Source organism: Humulus lupulus, chromosome 6 (assembly GCF_963169125.1).
Source record: "Humulus lupulus chromosome 6, drHumLupu1.1, whole genome shotgun sequence".
Lineage (NCBI taxonomy): Eukaryota > Viridiplantae > Streptophyta > Magnoliopsida > Rosales > Cannabaceae > Humulus > Humulus lupulus.
The window spans coordinates 73,752,892-73,768,337 of record NC_084798.1 but is presented as its reverse complement, the minus strand read 5'-3'; the positions used below and the strand labels follow the sequence as shown (position 1 = coordinate 73,768,337).

The following is a 15,446-nucleotide window of genomic DNA, read 5'->3' as shown; positions in this document are numbered from 1 at the left end:
TTTCTGTTTTCTAGAGCAAAATTTTTACTCGTTAAATTTTGCTGCAAAATTTTCAGTTTGGGATACCACAAGTCAGAGGGCTCTACGACCCCACGTGAAAATTGGGCGCTGCCTCGCAAGAGGGTTACCATTTTTTCAATTAATTAAAAAAATAAAAAATAAAATAAAAAAAATAGCCCAACCCGATACTATCACTTTATTCCATCTCATTTCCCTTCTAAACCCAACCCTAGCCGCCATAACCACCACCACCCCCATCGTCGCCTACCTTTGACCACCCTCCTCTCCACCATCATCTCCGGCCCTAGCCCAGAAACTGCCCTCCAACCCAAGCCTTTTCTTCATCCCAAGTAGCCGAGCCTTTCCCCTGATGTCGCGAGAACTCCAGGTCCAGCCGCACGCAACCTCTAGTCACCACCATTTCCTACGCCCTGACACTCCTCTGACCAATCACAATATCAGGCACCCAAGAACCCTCGCTCTCGAGCCCCGCATCTCCCTAATCTCGAACCAAGTACCCATGACCTCTGCCCAAATCCCAGTCGCAAGCCCCTCTATGCGAGCCCCCGAGACCCCGAGTCAGCGCCGAGACCCTTCGGCGTGGTCTGCTTTGCACCATTACGTGATTTCAGGCGCGAGTGTCCCAACCCAGCTGAAAGCAACCCGTGAGATCCCAAAGCACCGAGAGCCCAGAAACTCAAGCTCGCCTTATCCATTGTTGATGAACTCAAATTCGTTGCCCAATCTTTCATTCTGTCATATTCCCTATCTCACAGAGTCTCTGTAGCAAGCTTTACAACTTGCCTAATTTGGAAAGCTCTATCCATCAGTGCCTCAAGTGCCCCCAAAGCACTCAACTCCTAAACGTTTTTGTTCATTATCTATTGGTATTTTGCACTTGATTTTGTTGTTTTGCAGGCTGTGCTGATTATTAATTGCATTGTTTTGTGTGTCATTTGTTGTTGAGATGAATATTATTGTCTTTGTTAGTGTTAACTAGGGGGCTCGATGACAATCTTAAAAAACTAAAAAAAATATAATTATATTAAGTTGAAGCTGAATGTCACTCTAGTTTAAGTTTTAAACTAAATTCTTTGGGTGTGAATATTGCTAGCAATTAATTAATGAGGGTGTTTTTCTTTTTAGTGTGTACATAGCTTGATTAAGCATTTTGAGACCCTAGTAAGAGCTAGATTCTTGTGAGAGCTTAAGTTACTAGAATTACTTAGTGATTTTTTTTAGGCGAAATTCTAGACATCACTACACCAATGACCTGATTTAGGCCATCATTGGACCGTTTGAGCCTTTTAAGCCTACCATTTATGCATTTTTATTCGTAGTCACTTCATTGAGCTTAATAGACATCTTTCTTTCTTAGCCACTAATTAGCATAGCTAGATATAATAACATCTTTCAACCATACCACTTTAGCACATTGATCTTTATAGGATAGATTTGTTGTTGCAATTTGGGGGTTGAGAGGAGTTGAGTGTGAGAGAGACATTTGGGTGAGAGTTTTCATCTTCTTCTTTTTCTTGTTTTTACGATTGGGGACAATGTTGAGTTATAAGTTTGGGAGAGAGTGTATTCTCATTTTTCTTGTTCTCTTGCCATTTAGTTTGTTTATCATTATTCGAAAAAAGTAGCAAAATACATATTTTTATATAAGAAAAAGGAAAAAAAAAAATTGGATTAAAGAGTGAACTCCCTTGAATCAAAGGAAAGTTTTGAAAAAAAAAAAAAAATCATAAAAAACAAACAAAAAGAAACAAAAAGAAAAAAAATTAAAGTAATCAAGTATGCTTGTAAATAAGTTTGGAGGTGTAACTCTTAAAATAAAATAAAAATATTTTTCTTAGTGTGTGTCCTTGTTTTGTTAGTAATAAAGTTTAGTGGCAAGAGTTATATTTTGTTGTAGGGTGTTCTTTGGGGAAATTGATGTATGCTTTTATGTTGGTCCTAGAAGGATTAAGGTGCTTAGGGTAGTTTGAGCAAAAATAATCTCTCTTATCGTACCTTAACCATAGCTTATCATTACAAGCTTGAAAAGTCTTAATGATCTTTGGTGTGGTGTTTGTCTACATTAATGGAGATGGAATCAATAATTAACTTATGAAGGCACTAATTAAGCTTTAGGACCAAGGCCTAGTTTGAATTGGGTGATCGAAAGTGTTTAGGAAAAGTTATGCATGCACTAAAGGGAGAAATACTTTACTCATATTTTGACAGCAACATTAATACTTGAAGATTTTGGCTTAAGGCTTGTGCAAGTGTGAAATTAAGCTTCCCTTATTCAATAATAAAATTCCAATAATTTTCCCCTTTTTAAGCATTGACAAAGCAAAGTTTATCATTTCTTGTTGTATCTTGTTTTTGTTGTCTTCCATTTTTTTCCTTTGTTGTTCAATTTGTGTTGTCTTTTGTTGTCTTTTTAGATTCATCACTCGAGGACGAGTAATGAGATAAGTTTGGGGGTATGATGAAGAGTTATTTTTATACTTTTAAGCTTATATTTGTAGAATTAGGAAGAATGATGTTTGTTTTTTGTTGTTATTTTTAGTTAATTTCTTTTCCTTTTTGTATTGTTGTGAGTTTGTTGTGTCTTTTTAGTTTTTTAGTGTTGAAAGTGTGAAAATGATGAATTTATTTATGAACTATCCAAGGAAAAATATGACAACTAAATTGGTTTCTAAGTTGTTTTGTTTGTGCTGAAATTTTAGATTTTGCTGGAGCATTTTCATCAGGATTAAAGTGGGAATTTTCAACATATGAAGAAAATACACTTGGCATTTCATCAATTAAGGTGTTAATGAGTAAATAGGTGGCAAAATTTAGAGGCAATAAGTTGAAGTTTGGAGCATTTTCTAGAAGAACTGGGCCAAAAATAGAGACAAGGAAAGTAGGCTTTCTAATTAGGGAAAGGAATATACCCAATCATCATTAAAAAAAAAAAGAGGCAGCCACCATTTTAGAAATAGAGAGGATTCTAGAGCTGAAATTAGAGAGAAAAAATACCCAAAAGGAGAATGAAGAAGAAGAAAAGAAAGAAAGGGAAGAAGAAGAAGAGAAAAGAGAAGGACAAGGAAGGAGGATCCATCTACATAATTTCCTCTTTACCCTTTACTCTTTTTGTATTTCTATTTTTGTATTTCTCTTTATTTGTAAACCCATAGATGTGTTGAACTAATTTTCTTGTAGCTAGAGTTATTGATGAACTTGGATTGTGGATTTAATTGATGTTTTATTAATGTTTTTAGTAATTAAAGTTTTGTTCATTAAAGTGATGCTCAATATTGTTTACTTACTTTTGCTTGATCACCAATTGTAGGTTTCATAGCTAATCTTAATTTTTGCAAAAATAGGATTAGTGAAAATACTTGAATGATGCATGAATATCACCTTGGATGAGTGTGATTTGTAGATAGTATAGGAATATACTATTTACCTTGTATGACCCATTGGAACTTTGGTGCTTAATTAGTGTTCTTAATTCTAGATTTGTAGAGGAATGTGTCTAATTTAGTGTTGAGAACCCATATCATATAGGTTTGGAAAAATCATATGCTCATTTCTAAATTTCCGGTTGACAAAGTTTAATTTTTAATGCATTCCTTTATAAAATTATATTGAATTTGCATTCTAGAAGGATTTAATAATTCTAGCTCGTCATTGCATTGCTCACTTTTAAACTTTATTTTATTTGGTTTCTTTCGTAGTTTTTAGTCTAAATCAAATTATCAAAATTTGTTTAACCCAAATTGTTAAGTGTTGATCTTGCCCAATCTGTTGCTAATTCAATCCATGTGGAGACAATACTCACTTATCATTTTATTACTTGTTAACTGTGTACACTTAAACATTCTTGATAAAATTATATCAGAACAAGAGTCCTCATTGATTCTAGAGCGACTCATTCTTATGTAGCTTTAAATATAATTGAAAAACTAGGATTGCCTTGTAAACTCTTTAAGAGTAGTTTTAGTACACTATTACCATCAGGAGAGATTTTGTCATCATCTAGGTGTTTATAATCAGCCTCTATAGTAGTTGAGGGTAGAGAATGTCTAGCAGTCATAGAGTTAGACATGTCGGATTATGATGTTATACTTGGCATAGATTGGCTGACTAAGTTTTGAGCAACTATAGACTGTCGGAGAAAAACAGTAAAGTCCATGCCAGACGAAGGGGAGTCCTCTTCTTTTAAGGGAGAATTGACAGGATTCCACACACCTATCATATCTGCATTGGAAGCTTGGAACATGATGCAAGATGAGTGTTCAACATATTTGGCAAATGTTGTCGATAAATTCAGAGAGACTCAGCTAAAACCAAAAAATGTTCACATAGTTTGTGAATTTCCTGAAGTAATTCCTAAGGACTTACCAGGTTTACCCCCAGACAGAGAAATCAAATTTGTGATCGAACTTGCACTAGAAACAACACCAATATTCAAGGCACCCTATCAAATGGCACTTGTAGAGTTGAAGGAATTTAAGACCCATCTACAGGTGTTGTTGGACAAAGGTTTCATTCGACCTAGTCATTCACCATGGCGAGCACCGATACTTTTTGTAAAGAAGAAGGATGGGAGTATGAGAATGTGCATCGATTACCAAGAACTCAATAAGGTCACAATCACGAACAAGTTTTCTTTGCGTAGAATAGATGACCTTTTTTATCAACTGGAAGGGGCAGCAGTGTTCTCTAAGATTGTTCTGCGATCCGGGTACCATCAGTTAAAGGTGAAGGAAGGAGACATTCCCAAGATGGCTTTCAGAACCCGCTATGGGCATTATGAATTCTATTGATGTCTTTTGGACTCACCAACGCCCTAGAGGCATTCATGGATATGTTGAACATAGTATTTAAGGACTTCTTGGACAAGTTTGTAGTGGTGTTCATAGATAACATCCTAATCTACTCTAAGAATAAGGAGGAGCATGAGGAGCATTTGAGACTGACGCTCAACAGGCTTCGAGAACATCAGCTCTATGCTAAGTTTTCCAAGTGTGAATTCTGGTTAGAACAAGTAACTTTCCTAGGGCATATAGTGTCCAAGGATGGAATAGCAGTGGACACAGCTAAGAATGAGGCCATAAAAGACTGACCCCAACCCCAGAATGCCTTAGAGGTCCGAAGTTTCTTATGGTTAGCAGGTTACTACCACAAGTTTGATGAAGGTTTCTCCAAGATTGCAACACCCTTGACCAATCTGATTCGCAAGCACCGAAATTTCACCTAGATCAAGAAACGTGAAGAAAGTTTTCAAACCATGAAAGATAAGTTGATCTTTGCATCGATCCTTTGTGTTCCCACTGAAGGAGAAAAATTCGTGGTGCATTGTGATGCATCCAAGAATGGCTTGGGATTCGTGCTAATGCAAAATGGAAAGGTAGTAGTTTATGCCTCAAGACAACTCAAGGACTATGAAATAGGTATCCTACCCATGATCTAGAGATGGCAGCAAATCTCACCCTATTGTCCACCTTGCACCTTGCTAGATCAGGTTAGGGAAGGGTGGAAAGTAGATGAAGCCCAAGCGAAGCAAGAGGCATTGGGACAAGAAAATGGTGATGGTGACTTCTCTATGTCCAAGGGAGGGTTCTGCTATACAAGGATAGAATCTGTGTGCCTAATGATGATGCAATTAAGACAAGTATTATGAAGGAGGCGCATACGACACCCTATTCCTTGCATCTGGGATCTACCAAGATGTATCAAGAGACCTTAAGACATTATATTGGTGGTCGGGGATGAGGAAAGACATCGTTGAGTTTGTCTCAAGGTGCCTAACTTGTCAGCAAGTGAAGGCAATTAATCAAAGGCCAGTAGGGTTACTACAGCCATTCTATATTCCAGAATGGAAGTGTGAAGACATAGCAATGGATTTTGTGATAGAGTTACCTAGGATCACAAAGCAAAATGACTCTTCCTGGATAATAATAGATAGACTCACCTAGTCTACCCATTCCTTGCCAGTTAAAACAACCTATTCATCAAACAAGTATGCAGAGTTATACGTTAGTGAAATTGTGAGACTTCGTGGGGTACCAAAGTCGATTATCTCTGACAGAGGCTCAATTTTTACTTCAAACTTCTGGAAAGGATTACAAAAAGTAATAAGTACAAGATTGATATTCAATACCGTTTTTCACCCTCAGACAGATGGACAGTCTAAGAAGATTATCCTGATTTTGGAAGATATGTTGAGGTGTTGTGTTTTGGATTTTTCAGCGTCTTGGAGCCGAAACCTATCCCTGATGGAGTTCTCTTACAACAATAGTTACTAGTCTACTATTGGAATGACCCCCCACTAGATGATGTATGGGCGCAAGTGTAGATCTGCCTTGGACTGGGATGAAGTTTAAGAGAAACAAATATTAGGCCCCGAGGCAGTTAGGGAATCCAGTGAGGCAATTGAGAAATTCGTCAGAGAATGCTTACTACTCAAAGTAGGCACAAGAGTTACGCGGACCTTGAGAGGAGGGACGTCGAGTTTTCAGTAGGAGGGTTTGTGTTCTTGAGAGTCTTGCCAATGAAAGGAGTTATGTGTATTGGTATGAAATGGAAGTTGAGCCCGAGATATATAGGTCCATTATAGATTTTTGATGGAGTTGGGCAAGTTGCGTACCATTTGACACTGCCCCCCCCCCCCCCCCGAACTCACTTAAAAGCATAACATCTTTCACATCTCGATGTTGCATAAGTACGTGTCAAATCCGTCCCATGTCTTGAGTTATGAGCCGTTACAGCTGAAGTAGGACCCGAGTTACGATGAGCAGCCTGAGTGTATCATCGAAGAGGGAGTCAAGGAACTGAGGTTCAATAAATATTTCATTAGTTAAGGTCATGTGGAAGAATAGTACAGAGAGAGAGGCAGCATAGGAGCTGGAGGAAGACATGAAAGAAAGATACCCCGAGTTATTTGGTAAGAAAGAATTATGGGACAAAATTTCTTTTAACGAGGGTATATTATAGTGCACCATTTTTTTATTTTATTATTAATTGTTTATGTGTTTAGGAATTTTAATTTAAATTATTTGATTGTTAAGTGTTAATTGTGTGAATAAATTTTTATTTGTTTTATTTATTTAAATTATTTTATAAATTTCAAGCATGGGTTTTGATTGTGTGCATGAGAGTGCATGGGTAGTAGTGATAGACTTGTGTACTTGTGTGTGTGCATGTGCATGTGCATGATATGCATGGTGAGCATGCATTTTAGTTCTTTTTTTATTATTTAAAAAGAATAAATTTCTAGAACACTTTTGTTAACACAAGTGTAAATGGGAGATCTTTTTTTTCCATTTTATTTAATTTATTTTGATATAAAATTTAAAAGAAAATAAAATAAACAAAGAGCTAAGAGATTGTGATTGGTTAACTTGAGTTATTTTGGGAAAGTGGAGAATTGAGCTTGGGAGTGTGAAGCATGCTTGGCCATGCTTAGGAGTGTCAAATCATTGCTATTTGACTCGGACCTGTTCTAAAAAAGTCGAGGCATTTCGAATTGTTTGGGGGGGGGGTGGCGGTCGACCAAAGGAAGGGAGGAGATTGATGGGAGTTTCCATTTTTTGTTTGGTAAATTATCTATTTTAGCTTTCACCTTTATCCCCAATTGATCACAAGGAAAAAATTTAGGAAATTCAAAAGTAGAACTTACCCTTTTTCCGATTAGCTTAGTGGTTGATCGTGAAAATATGATACGCAAGTATACGTAATCGATTCAAGTAATATAGATAGTAAATAAAGTATCATTCCCACAAGGACTATCAACCAATTACTAATAAATGCTTTTAAATTTCTATTTGGTTGTCGATAATTGAGTGATTTTTAAACTAAGACTTAAAATTAAAATAAACTTTGCAAGAATAAAGATTTAATCAATAATTAAAAACCTAGGGTATTAACTTCATCAACTTTTCATTTTATTAATTTATATCAATTCTAGATTTCTTTATTCCTATTCTAATAGTAGGTTAACAAAAATTGATTCATATTCTTTTTCAAGATATAAGATCTCAACCCATATGCAAGTTTTCTACATCTCTGTGATAAACTTAAACATATAGCAGGCATTAAGCATAGAAACCTAATTACTACACAAGTCATACACGTACTTTCATCCAATATGTAACCTATGTCTATTTAACGGTAGCATATTCATTTCTCATCTTTCAAATTTTGAATCAAAATCATAAATCAAGCAAATATTGATCATGTATTTACTAGCATTAAGCAAACATTATATAGATTATAATAAAGAATAAGAATCAATAGAACATAATAAATAGATTAAATAGAAATCCAAGTGACTACATTAACCTAGATAAGAAAATTAGTTCATGGAAAAGAATAGAAAAAGAAGTAAGAGAAGAAAGAGAGGAAATAGAGAGAGGTCAAGAAGAAAGAGAGAAATGAAAAGATTTTTCTAGATGTTTCCATTTGTTACTTGATAATGCTCCAAAATATATTTATTAGAATTTCAAATCTCGTAACTCTAGCTTGTGTAATCTTGTAGGCTGAATATCACCATGTAAACGTCTGAATTTTACTTTTCTTGTGAAACAAGATTTCATAGTTCTTTGAATAAGATTTCCAATACCACCAAGAACACATAAATCGGATAAGTGAGTCGGGAGATATGGTCAAAATACCAAAATTATCTCAGATTCAAAATATCTCAAATTTTTCCAACAATTTAAGTTTGAGTTATATTTTATCTTCTCCAATCAATTCAAATTAATATTTATTGTTTTTCTCTTGATTGAAGATAATATTTCAAATAAATTTCTAAATATTTCTCAAATATCTATTTAACAAATGACAACCTGAAAAATACAACAACCACACATAAAAAGAACTAAAAATATAAAATAATAATAATAATAAAACTAAATAAAATAAGACTAAAAAAATATTAAAAATATATCCTATCAGTGGTAAGTCTCTAGGGTTAATATATAGAAGATAATAGAGCTTGAAAACTCCATTTGGGGGCCAACTGCAATAGAGAGGTAGGGAGAGAGAGCACGAAATAGAGGGAGAAAGAAAGAAGGAGAAGAAGGCTAGTGTTAAAAAATTCTCAAGATATGTATTGATTTTGTTGTGGTTTTGAATCTCTAAGTTTAAACTCTCTCCTTCTAAATTCTAAGATGTTTTCTTTTCTCTTGATGTGGTGTATTTTGAAATCCCTAGGCTGCCCAAGGATTGATTTGATTTTGTGTTCTTGAACACTACCAAGGAGGTAATGGATTTCCCCAATCTCTTGTTGATTTGATGATCAAGGTTTATTCTTTGTCATGACCTTGTATTATTGATTGATGTCTTGAGAAGAAGAAAAAAATTGTTTTGATCATTTAGTTTTGATGAGTATAATGTATATGTATTTGTTGAGAATATATGACTTTACTCTTTGCAAATCAATAATAAATAATGATAATAATGCAATATTCAAAATCCTAGATGCATCGTCTATAAGCAAGTGATGCATCGCCTACTAGAAAGCAATGCATCGCCTACTAGAGCTTTAAAAGTCCTTCGCATTTTGGCGATGCTACGCCACTTAGGGGGCGACGCATCGCCACCCTCTCTGATTTTTGAACCCCTCTAATGGTCATAAAATTGCTCCAAATGCTACCAAACTTTTTGGGAATGTTTGGATACCTCATTGTATCACTTTAGGCCCATGAAAGTCATTTTTTGATGCCTTCTACAAAATTTGATGTTTTCACTTCTCTTTAAGTGAAAATCGTTAAGTGTTTTGCACCTCAACATGTAAACATCTTAACCATTATGTTTAATCAATCTCAATAGTTTTGCATTATTGCTATGATGAATACATATATGGTGATGATATTTTGATTCACTACTAAAAAATTGACATGGTACCAAAGTTTTAAATTGTGGTAAGAACGTTCATACAACAGTCTTGATACTGTTGTACCATGTAGTGTAGTGTCATGTACCACAGTGGACAACAATTACTGTGAAAATTTCGTCCCCTGTAGTACATGATGCGATAGTTTATGGGCAATTGTGGTGTCATTGGTACATGAGACAGCATAATGTTCTGAACTATCTTCAGATGACACCAGTGTAGAAAAAAAATGCACTTAAACAACTTCTTTTGGGAAATTGTTGTACCATACATAGCTTATTTATTCAAAATTAAAAAGAAAAAATAAATTTAAAGAGTTATAAAAAAATAAATAGATGTCCAATCCTTAGCAAAAATGTACCAACTGACTTGAATTCCACACCAAAAGAACAACATACAAATCTGTACAAATACAAACTCATTTTTTAGAACAAAATATACAAAGCCAATACATCTCATCACTACTAGGTATATGGTTGTATTAAGTAACGGTAACATCACAAATTATCTTATAAGACTTAAGGCCTTGATTATGGGGTCAATATGACAATTTATGGAAATTATATGTTTATGTGATATATGTGTGTGTAAATATATGATTATGTGAGTTATATGATAATATGACTAGATATACATGTTTAGGTGTATTAAATATGCATGTGGGTCCGTTTCTTATTAGAAGGGCGATTTTTGTAATATGGCCCGTTATGGGTATATTTGGAATATATGTGTGTGTATTGTTGGGAATTGTGCCCTGAAAGCATATGTAGTAGACATTGTTTTTAAGAAATAAATAAATAAATTGAATTTGGTATGCATATATTTTATGGACTATATTATTCTGTGATAATATTAAGTAAATATCAGAAAAATTCCTAAATTCATATATGTGATCTCAACTACGTATTGGTACGAGAGGATTGTGATTGAGATAAATAAACTTGAATAGTTCGCATTAAAATAAAATTATGGAATCTTTAGATTAATTACTGCAAGTACGGTCCACTAGTATTATGAATACATATGATCTAGTTCCGGATTACTAGTGTAGTAGGACACTTTAGTGGAGGTGCTTTATATATTAGAGAATATATAGAATTGGACCAGATATGTTTATTAATACTTAGTTAAATACCGTTTCGAAGTATTAATCTATATATCAACTAATGATCATATACAAATAGATCTTAATCCTGAAGTTACTATGAACTCCTGTTTATGTTATATGAGTTCTTTGATTCACTCGTTAGGGTTTGTCAGAATGATCAGGCTAGAAACTTTTGTTTTGGGAACTCATTAATGTAATTGGTTGGGGACATAATATACAGATAAGGAATCTATACCTTCTCGCAAGAGATTGAATAATGGTTCTCTTAAGGGTTGACTTTTGGGACTAAAAGGTTATTGAGCTCAAATTCATAATTTGGTTGTGAATTAACCTTCACTAGTAAAGTCGATGGTACTTAAGGAAACAAGATATAATTAAAAGGGTAAAATGGTAATTTTTTTCCAGGTTAATTATGAACCACTATTAGAGGGTTAATTTGTATGTAGTAATTATATCAATGGACGCTTTATTGTTATAAAGTACTCAGTAAATGAAATGTCTATAATTACAAAAGTCTAATCTCATATTTATAGTGAAGTAATCATGAGATTATTAAATTAGGATTATTTAATTAAAGAGTTTAATTAATAATCACAAATTTATTGGAGCTTGGAATTATAGGTCCATAGGTCCCCACAGCGGCTCTATCAACACTATTCAAGGCAAGAGTTGATATAAAAGGTAAAAAGACATATTTAAGAAGAATTTTGTTCTTCGGGCCAAATATGTAATTATGTGATAATAGTGATTAATTAATTAATTATAAATTAGTTGTAATTATCAAAATTAATTAATAATTAATTATTTTGTAATTTTTGAAATTATATAAATAATTAATTTATTATAATTTTTGAAATTATAATAAAATGAATATTAAATTTTTGAAATTGATATTTAATTAAAATTGGTTTTAATTAGTTAGTAGAATTAATTAAATACCTTTATTTGAGTGGGAGATAATAATAATCTGACAAGTTCAAATTGGATTTGAATTTAAAAAGATTAATATTTATTCAAATAATTAATTATATGTGCTAATTAATTAAAAATATAATAGATTCAAATTTGAATTAATTATCAAGTTATTGGATTTTATCTCATAAGGTAGTTTGAATAAATAATTAAATAATTGTGGAAAAATCACATTCCCCTATTTTATAGGGTACTGCACGACACACACAGTCCCTGGACTGTGTGTGGCGTGCAACTATAGAAATCAGGGAATGTATTTTTCACTTTTATTTATTTAATTAATTAATGAAAAATTCAAAAAGATAGTTTTGATATTTTCATTAATAAGATAATTAATTGATTAAAAGATAAATTGTAATTGGTTACATATTTATTTTTTAAATTTAAATATTTTCTATATAAGTTAGACTTATCAGAAAATAACAAATATACTCACTAATCAATTATTCGCTCTAAGAAAAGAACGATATTTTCCATCTCTCCCTAAACAAATACAGAACCAATCTCAGGCCTATTCTCTTGATCTCATGTGTTGAGTACATCAAGTTAAATCAGAAATATAACATCATTTAATCTCTAAGTGCCCACGCACTTCTTGAGGTGTAGAGAACAATGTGGGAGATCTTGGTGTGAGTACTTGGGAGCAGCTTGGATAGGAAGATCGTTTATTTTACGAAAAGATAGCAAGGACACTTGATAGGCATCAAGATGTATGTTCTTTATTATTTTCTTTTTTATTATTAATGTATGTATATTAATGGATCCACATATTTAAAAGTAGTTTAAATATGTTAGAAAATTTTTGTTGTACACTGGGCCAACCCATCACTCAATTTTGCTCCGTATTAGGAAACTTGTTCCTAACAATTGGTATCAGAGCGGTCATTAATCTCTGCAAACATTAATTACTGTGTGCGCATAATATGCATTCTTATGTTATCATAATATGTGTGAATGGATAGATGTATGTATGTATGTTTAAAGTTTATTCTTAAGGGTTGTTAATTATATGGTGTTTTGGGATTAGGAATTGTTCTTAAATTTCTAGATGAAAAATGTAAGCCATTTTGGGGCATAGGAATTTTTGTAATTTAATTTTCTGCATTAAATTATTGGAAAAAATTCTGTAAGGCCCGAGTCTCGGGTTCCGTGCCCCGAAGCCTGAGCCCAAGGCTATCGCATGTTTCTGTACGACCCTGTGGCCTATGGCTCCCCAACCACGCGCCCCTGCGCCTGCATCCACGCTCGCCCTGCTGGCTCCCTGCCACAGCCTATGCGCCTTCCAGCCATGGCCCAGCTGCTGGCCTGTGCCCCCTGCGCACCCCGTCAAGCTGTTACCAGTCACTGTTGTGGCCTCCCGCCATTCCTCCTACCCCATGCCAAGCCACCTTGTGCCGTCGACCCTAGGGTTCTTAACCCTAAGGTTTGCACAATGTTATCTATTTAAATTATGAGCCTGATTAATTTAAGCCCATTATTAAAAAAATATATTTTTGAATTAATTATTTGAGCCCAAATTCAAAAGTGGGCCTAATAACTTGTCGGGAATTAAAGTCCAAGTTAATTATTCTTAAAAAAAATTTAAGATAATTAAAAGTTATTTTAATTCAAATTTAAATGGATAAATGACTTAATGGATCAAGACTACTTGTGAAGGCCCAAAGCTGAAGATAGAGATCTTTTTAGGTTTTATATAGTTTCTTACATTTTTGTGTATAATTTTGCAAGTGTTGTAATTTTTCTAGAAATACCCAAGACACCCGGCCCGCATTTATTTATTTAAATGTTTGAATGTGATTAAATTGTTTAATACTTTATCATGCATTTTTTGACATGTCATACATATTACCCACACAGTATTTAAAATTAGCATGCATCTCATATGAGTAGAAACATGCCTTAAGATTGTCCTTTGTGATTATATGCTTTTTGTGATGGACCATATAATAATAAATCTAGTTTTAACTAGTTCGAGAGCGGAAATAGATTTTAAAAGTAGTTTAATTTCTAGTATTTAATAAAATTGTTTTATTAAATAATAAATGATATTCCTAGTAATTATAACAAATTAAAATTGAATTAATTAGGGCATAGTTCTATAATTTTAATTTTGCTTAATTGGATTAGTAATTATTAGAATATCATTTAGTAAAAATAGATCACTTTATTTTTACAAACTAATTAAAAAGCATAGGATGTTTTGAGAAAACACATATTTTAAAATAGTGAGTGGGAGAGGGAGTTATGACAATAAGTTTCATGTTCTCCATTATTAGTTCGCACCGAGGTAACATGGAGAGGGCCTCACAGCACCATTGCTTGTGTCCCCTTAAGGAAGGCTTCCGACTGTGTTATTCTCAAGGAAAACTTCTTAAAGAATAAGATTTAATGATGTATTTCAAATTTGACTGACCCCAAGGCACTCTTGAGTTAAGTCATTGATCTAAAATAATGAGTTACACTCACAAGGTACATTAGGCTTTCGAGCGAATGTTTAACGTCCAAAACGTGCATCCACTAAACGGTGGTTGTAGTATAAATCGGGCAGTCGATTCCACAAGGAGGCAATGAAATAAAGTTAATCAATAAATAAAGTTTAGAAATAAATAATATGAGGAAAATAGAACAAGTGATATTTTTGTTGTTTTTGAGATTTATAGATTAGAAATAAAGATAGAGTAAAGTCTGATGTAACAAGTAGGAAGGATCAAGAGTCACCAATATGCATACTTATTTATTTGGATCTTTGATTCACAAAAATTATACAAATGAGAAGTTCACATCCCAACTATTCATTTGGAAGATTTAACATTGAAGCACAAATATGTTTTACAAAAATGTATTCAAGTGATTATTATTCTTTACCATGAAAAGATGAGATAAATCTAAAAATGACATTATACCATTGGTAATAATGCAATAAAATATTGGACATAAAACCTAACACAAATATTACTTTTACTATTTATAAAATACATAGAAAGAGCATAACTAATTCTATATAGATTTTAGCAAAAGTAAATATATATGAATGAGATGGAGAAAATTATAAAGATATTATCTATATTATTTTCACTAATTTGATAATACATAGAAAGTGTTTGACAAAATCTATATACTATTAGTAAACATAAATATAGATAACAAGATGAAGAAATAGAGATGAAAGAAAATAAATCACTCAAATATGTAAACTTTAAGCACATAGTGAATCAAAAATACCAAACAAAGTCATAGTGCGTATAGGATCATCCTAACCTTCTTAGACGTTCTCATGAAATTCTAAAGAGAAAATATGAGAAATGAGACTAAAATTTGGTAGAGTTTTGCTACCTAAAAATTACATGGTAAATGTGAAAGAAGAGTCCCTATTTATAGAGGGAGAAAATGACTAAAAAGAAATTAAACAACAATTTAGGGTTTACAAAATAAATCTGAAATATTAATAATAAAATATGATTTTGAAAAATCAAATCTTATTATAAA

At 33.1% G+C, this 15,446-nt stretch overlaps 1 long non-coding RNA gene across 1 annotated transcript; it reads left to right on the top strand.

The window, feature by feature from the left end:
• On the top strand, positions 1 to 3,280 carry LOC133782277 (uncharacterized). Its single transcript, XR_009870450.1, has 2 exons — positions 1 to 887; positions 2,721 to 3,280. It is a non-coding gene; the product is annotated as an uncharacterized LOC133782277 (long non-coding RNA).
• Positions 3,281 to 15,446: the final 12,166 nt, after the last annotated feature.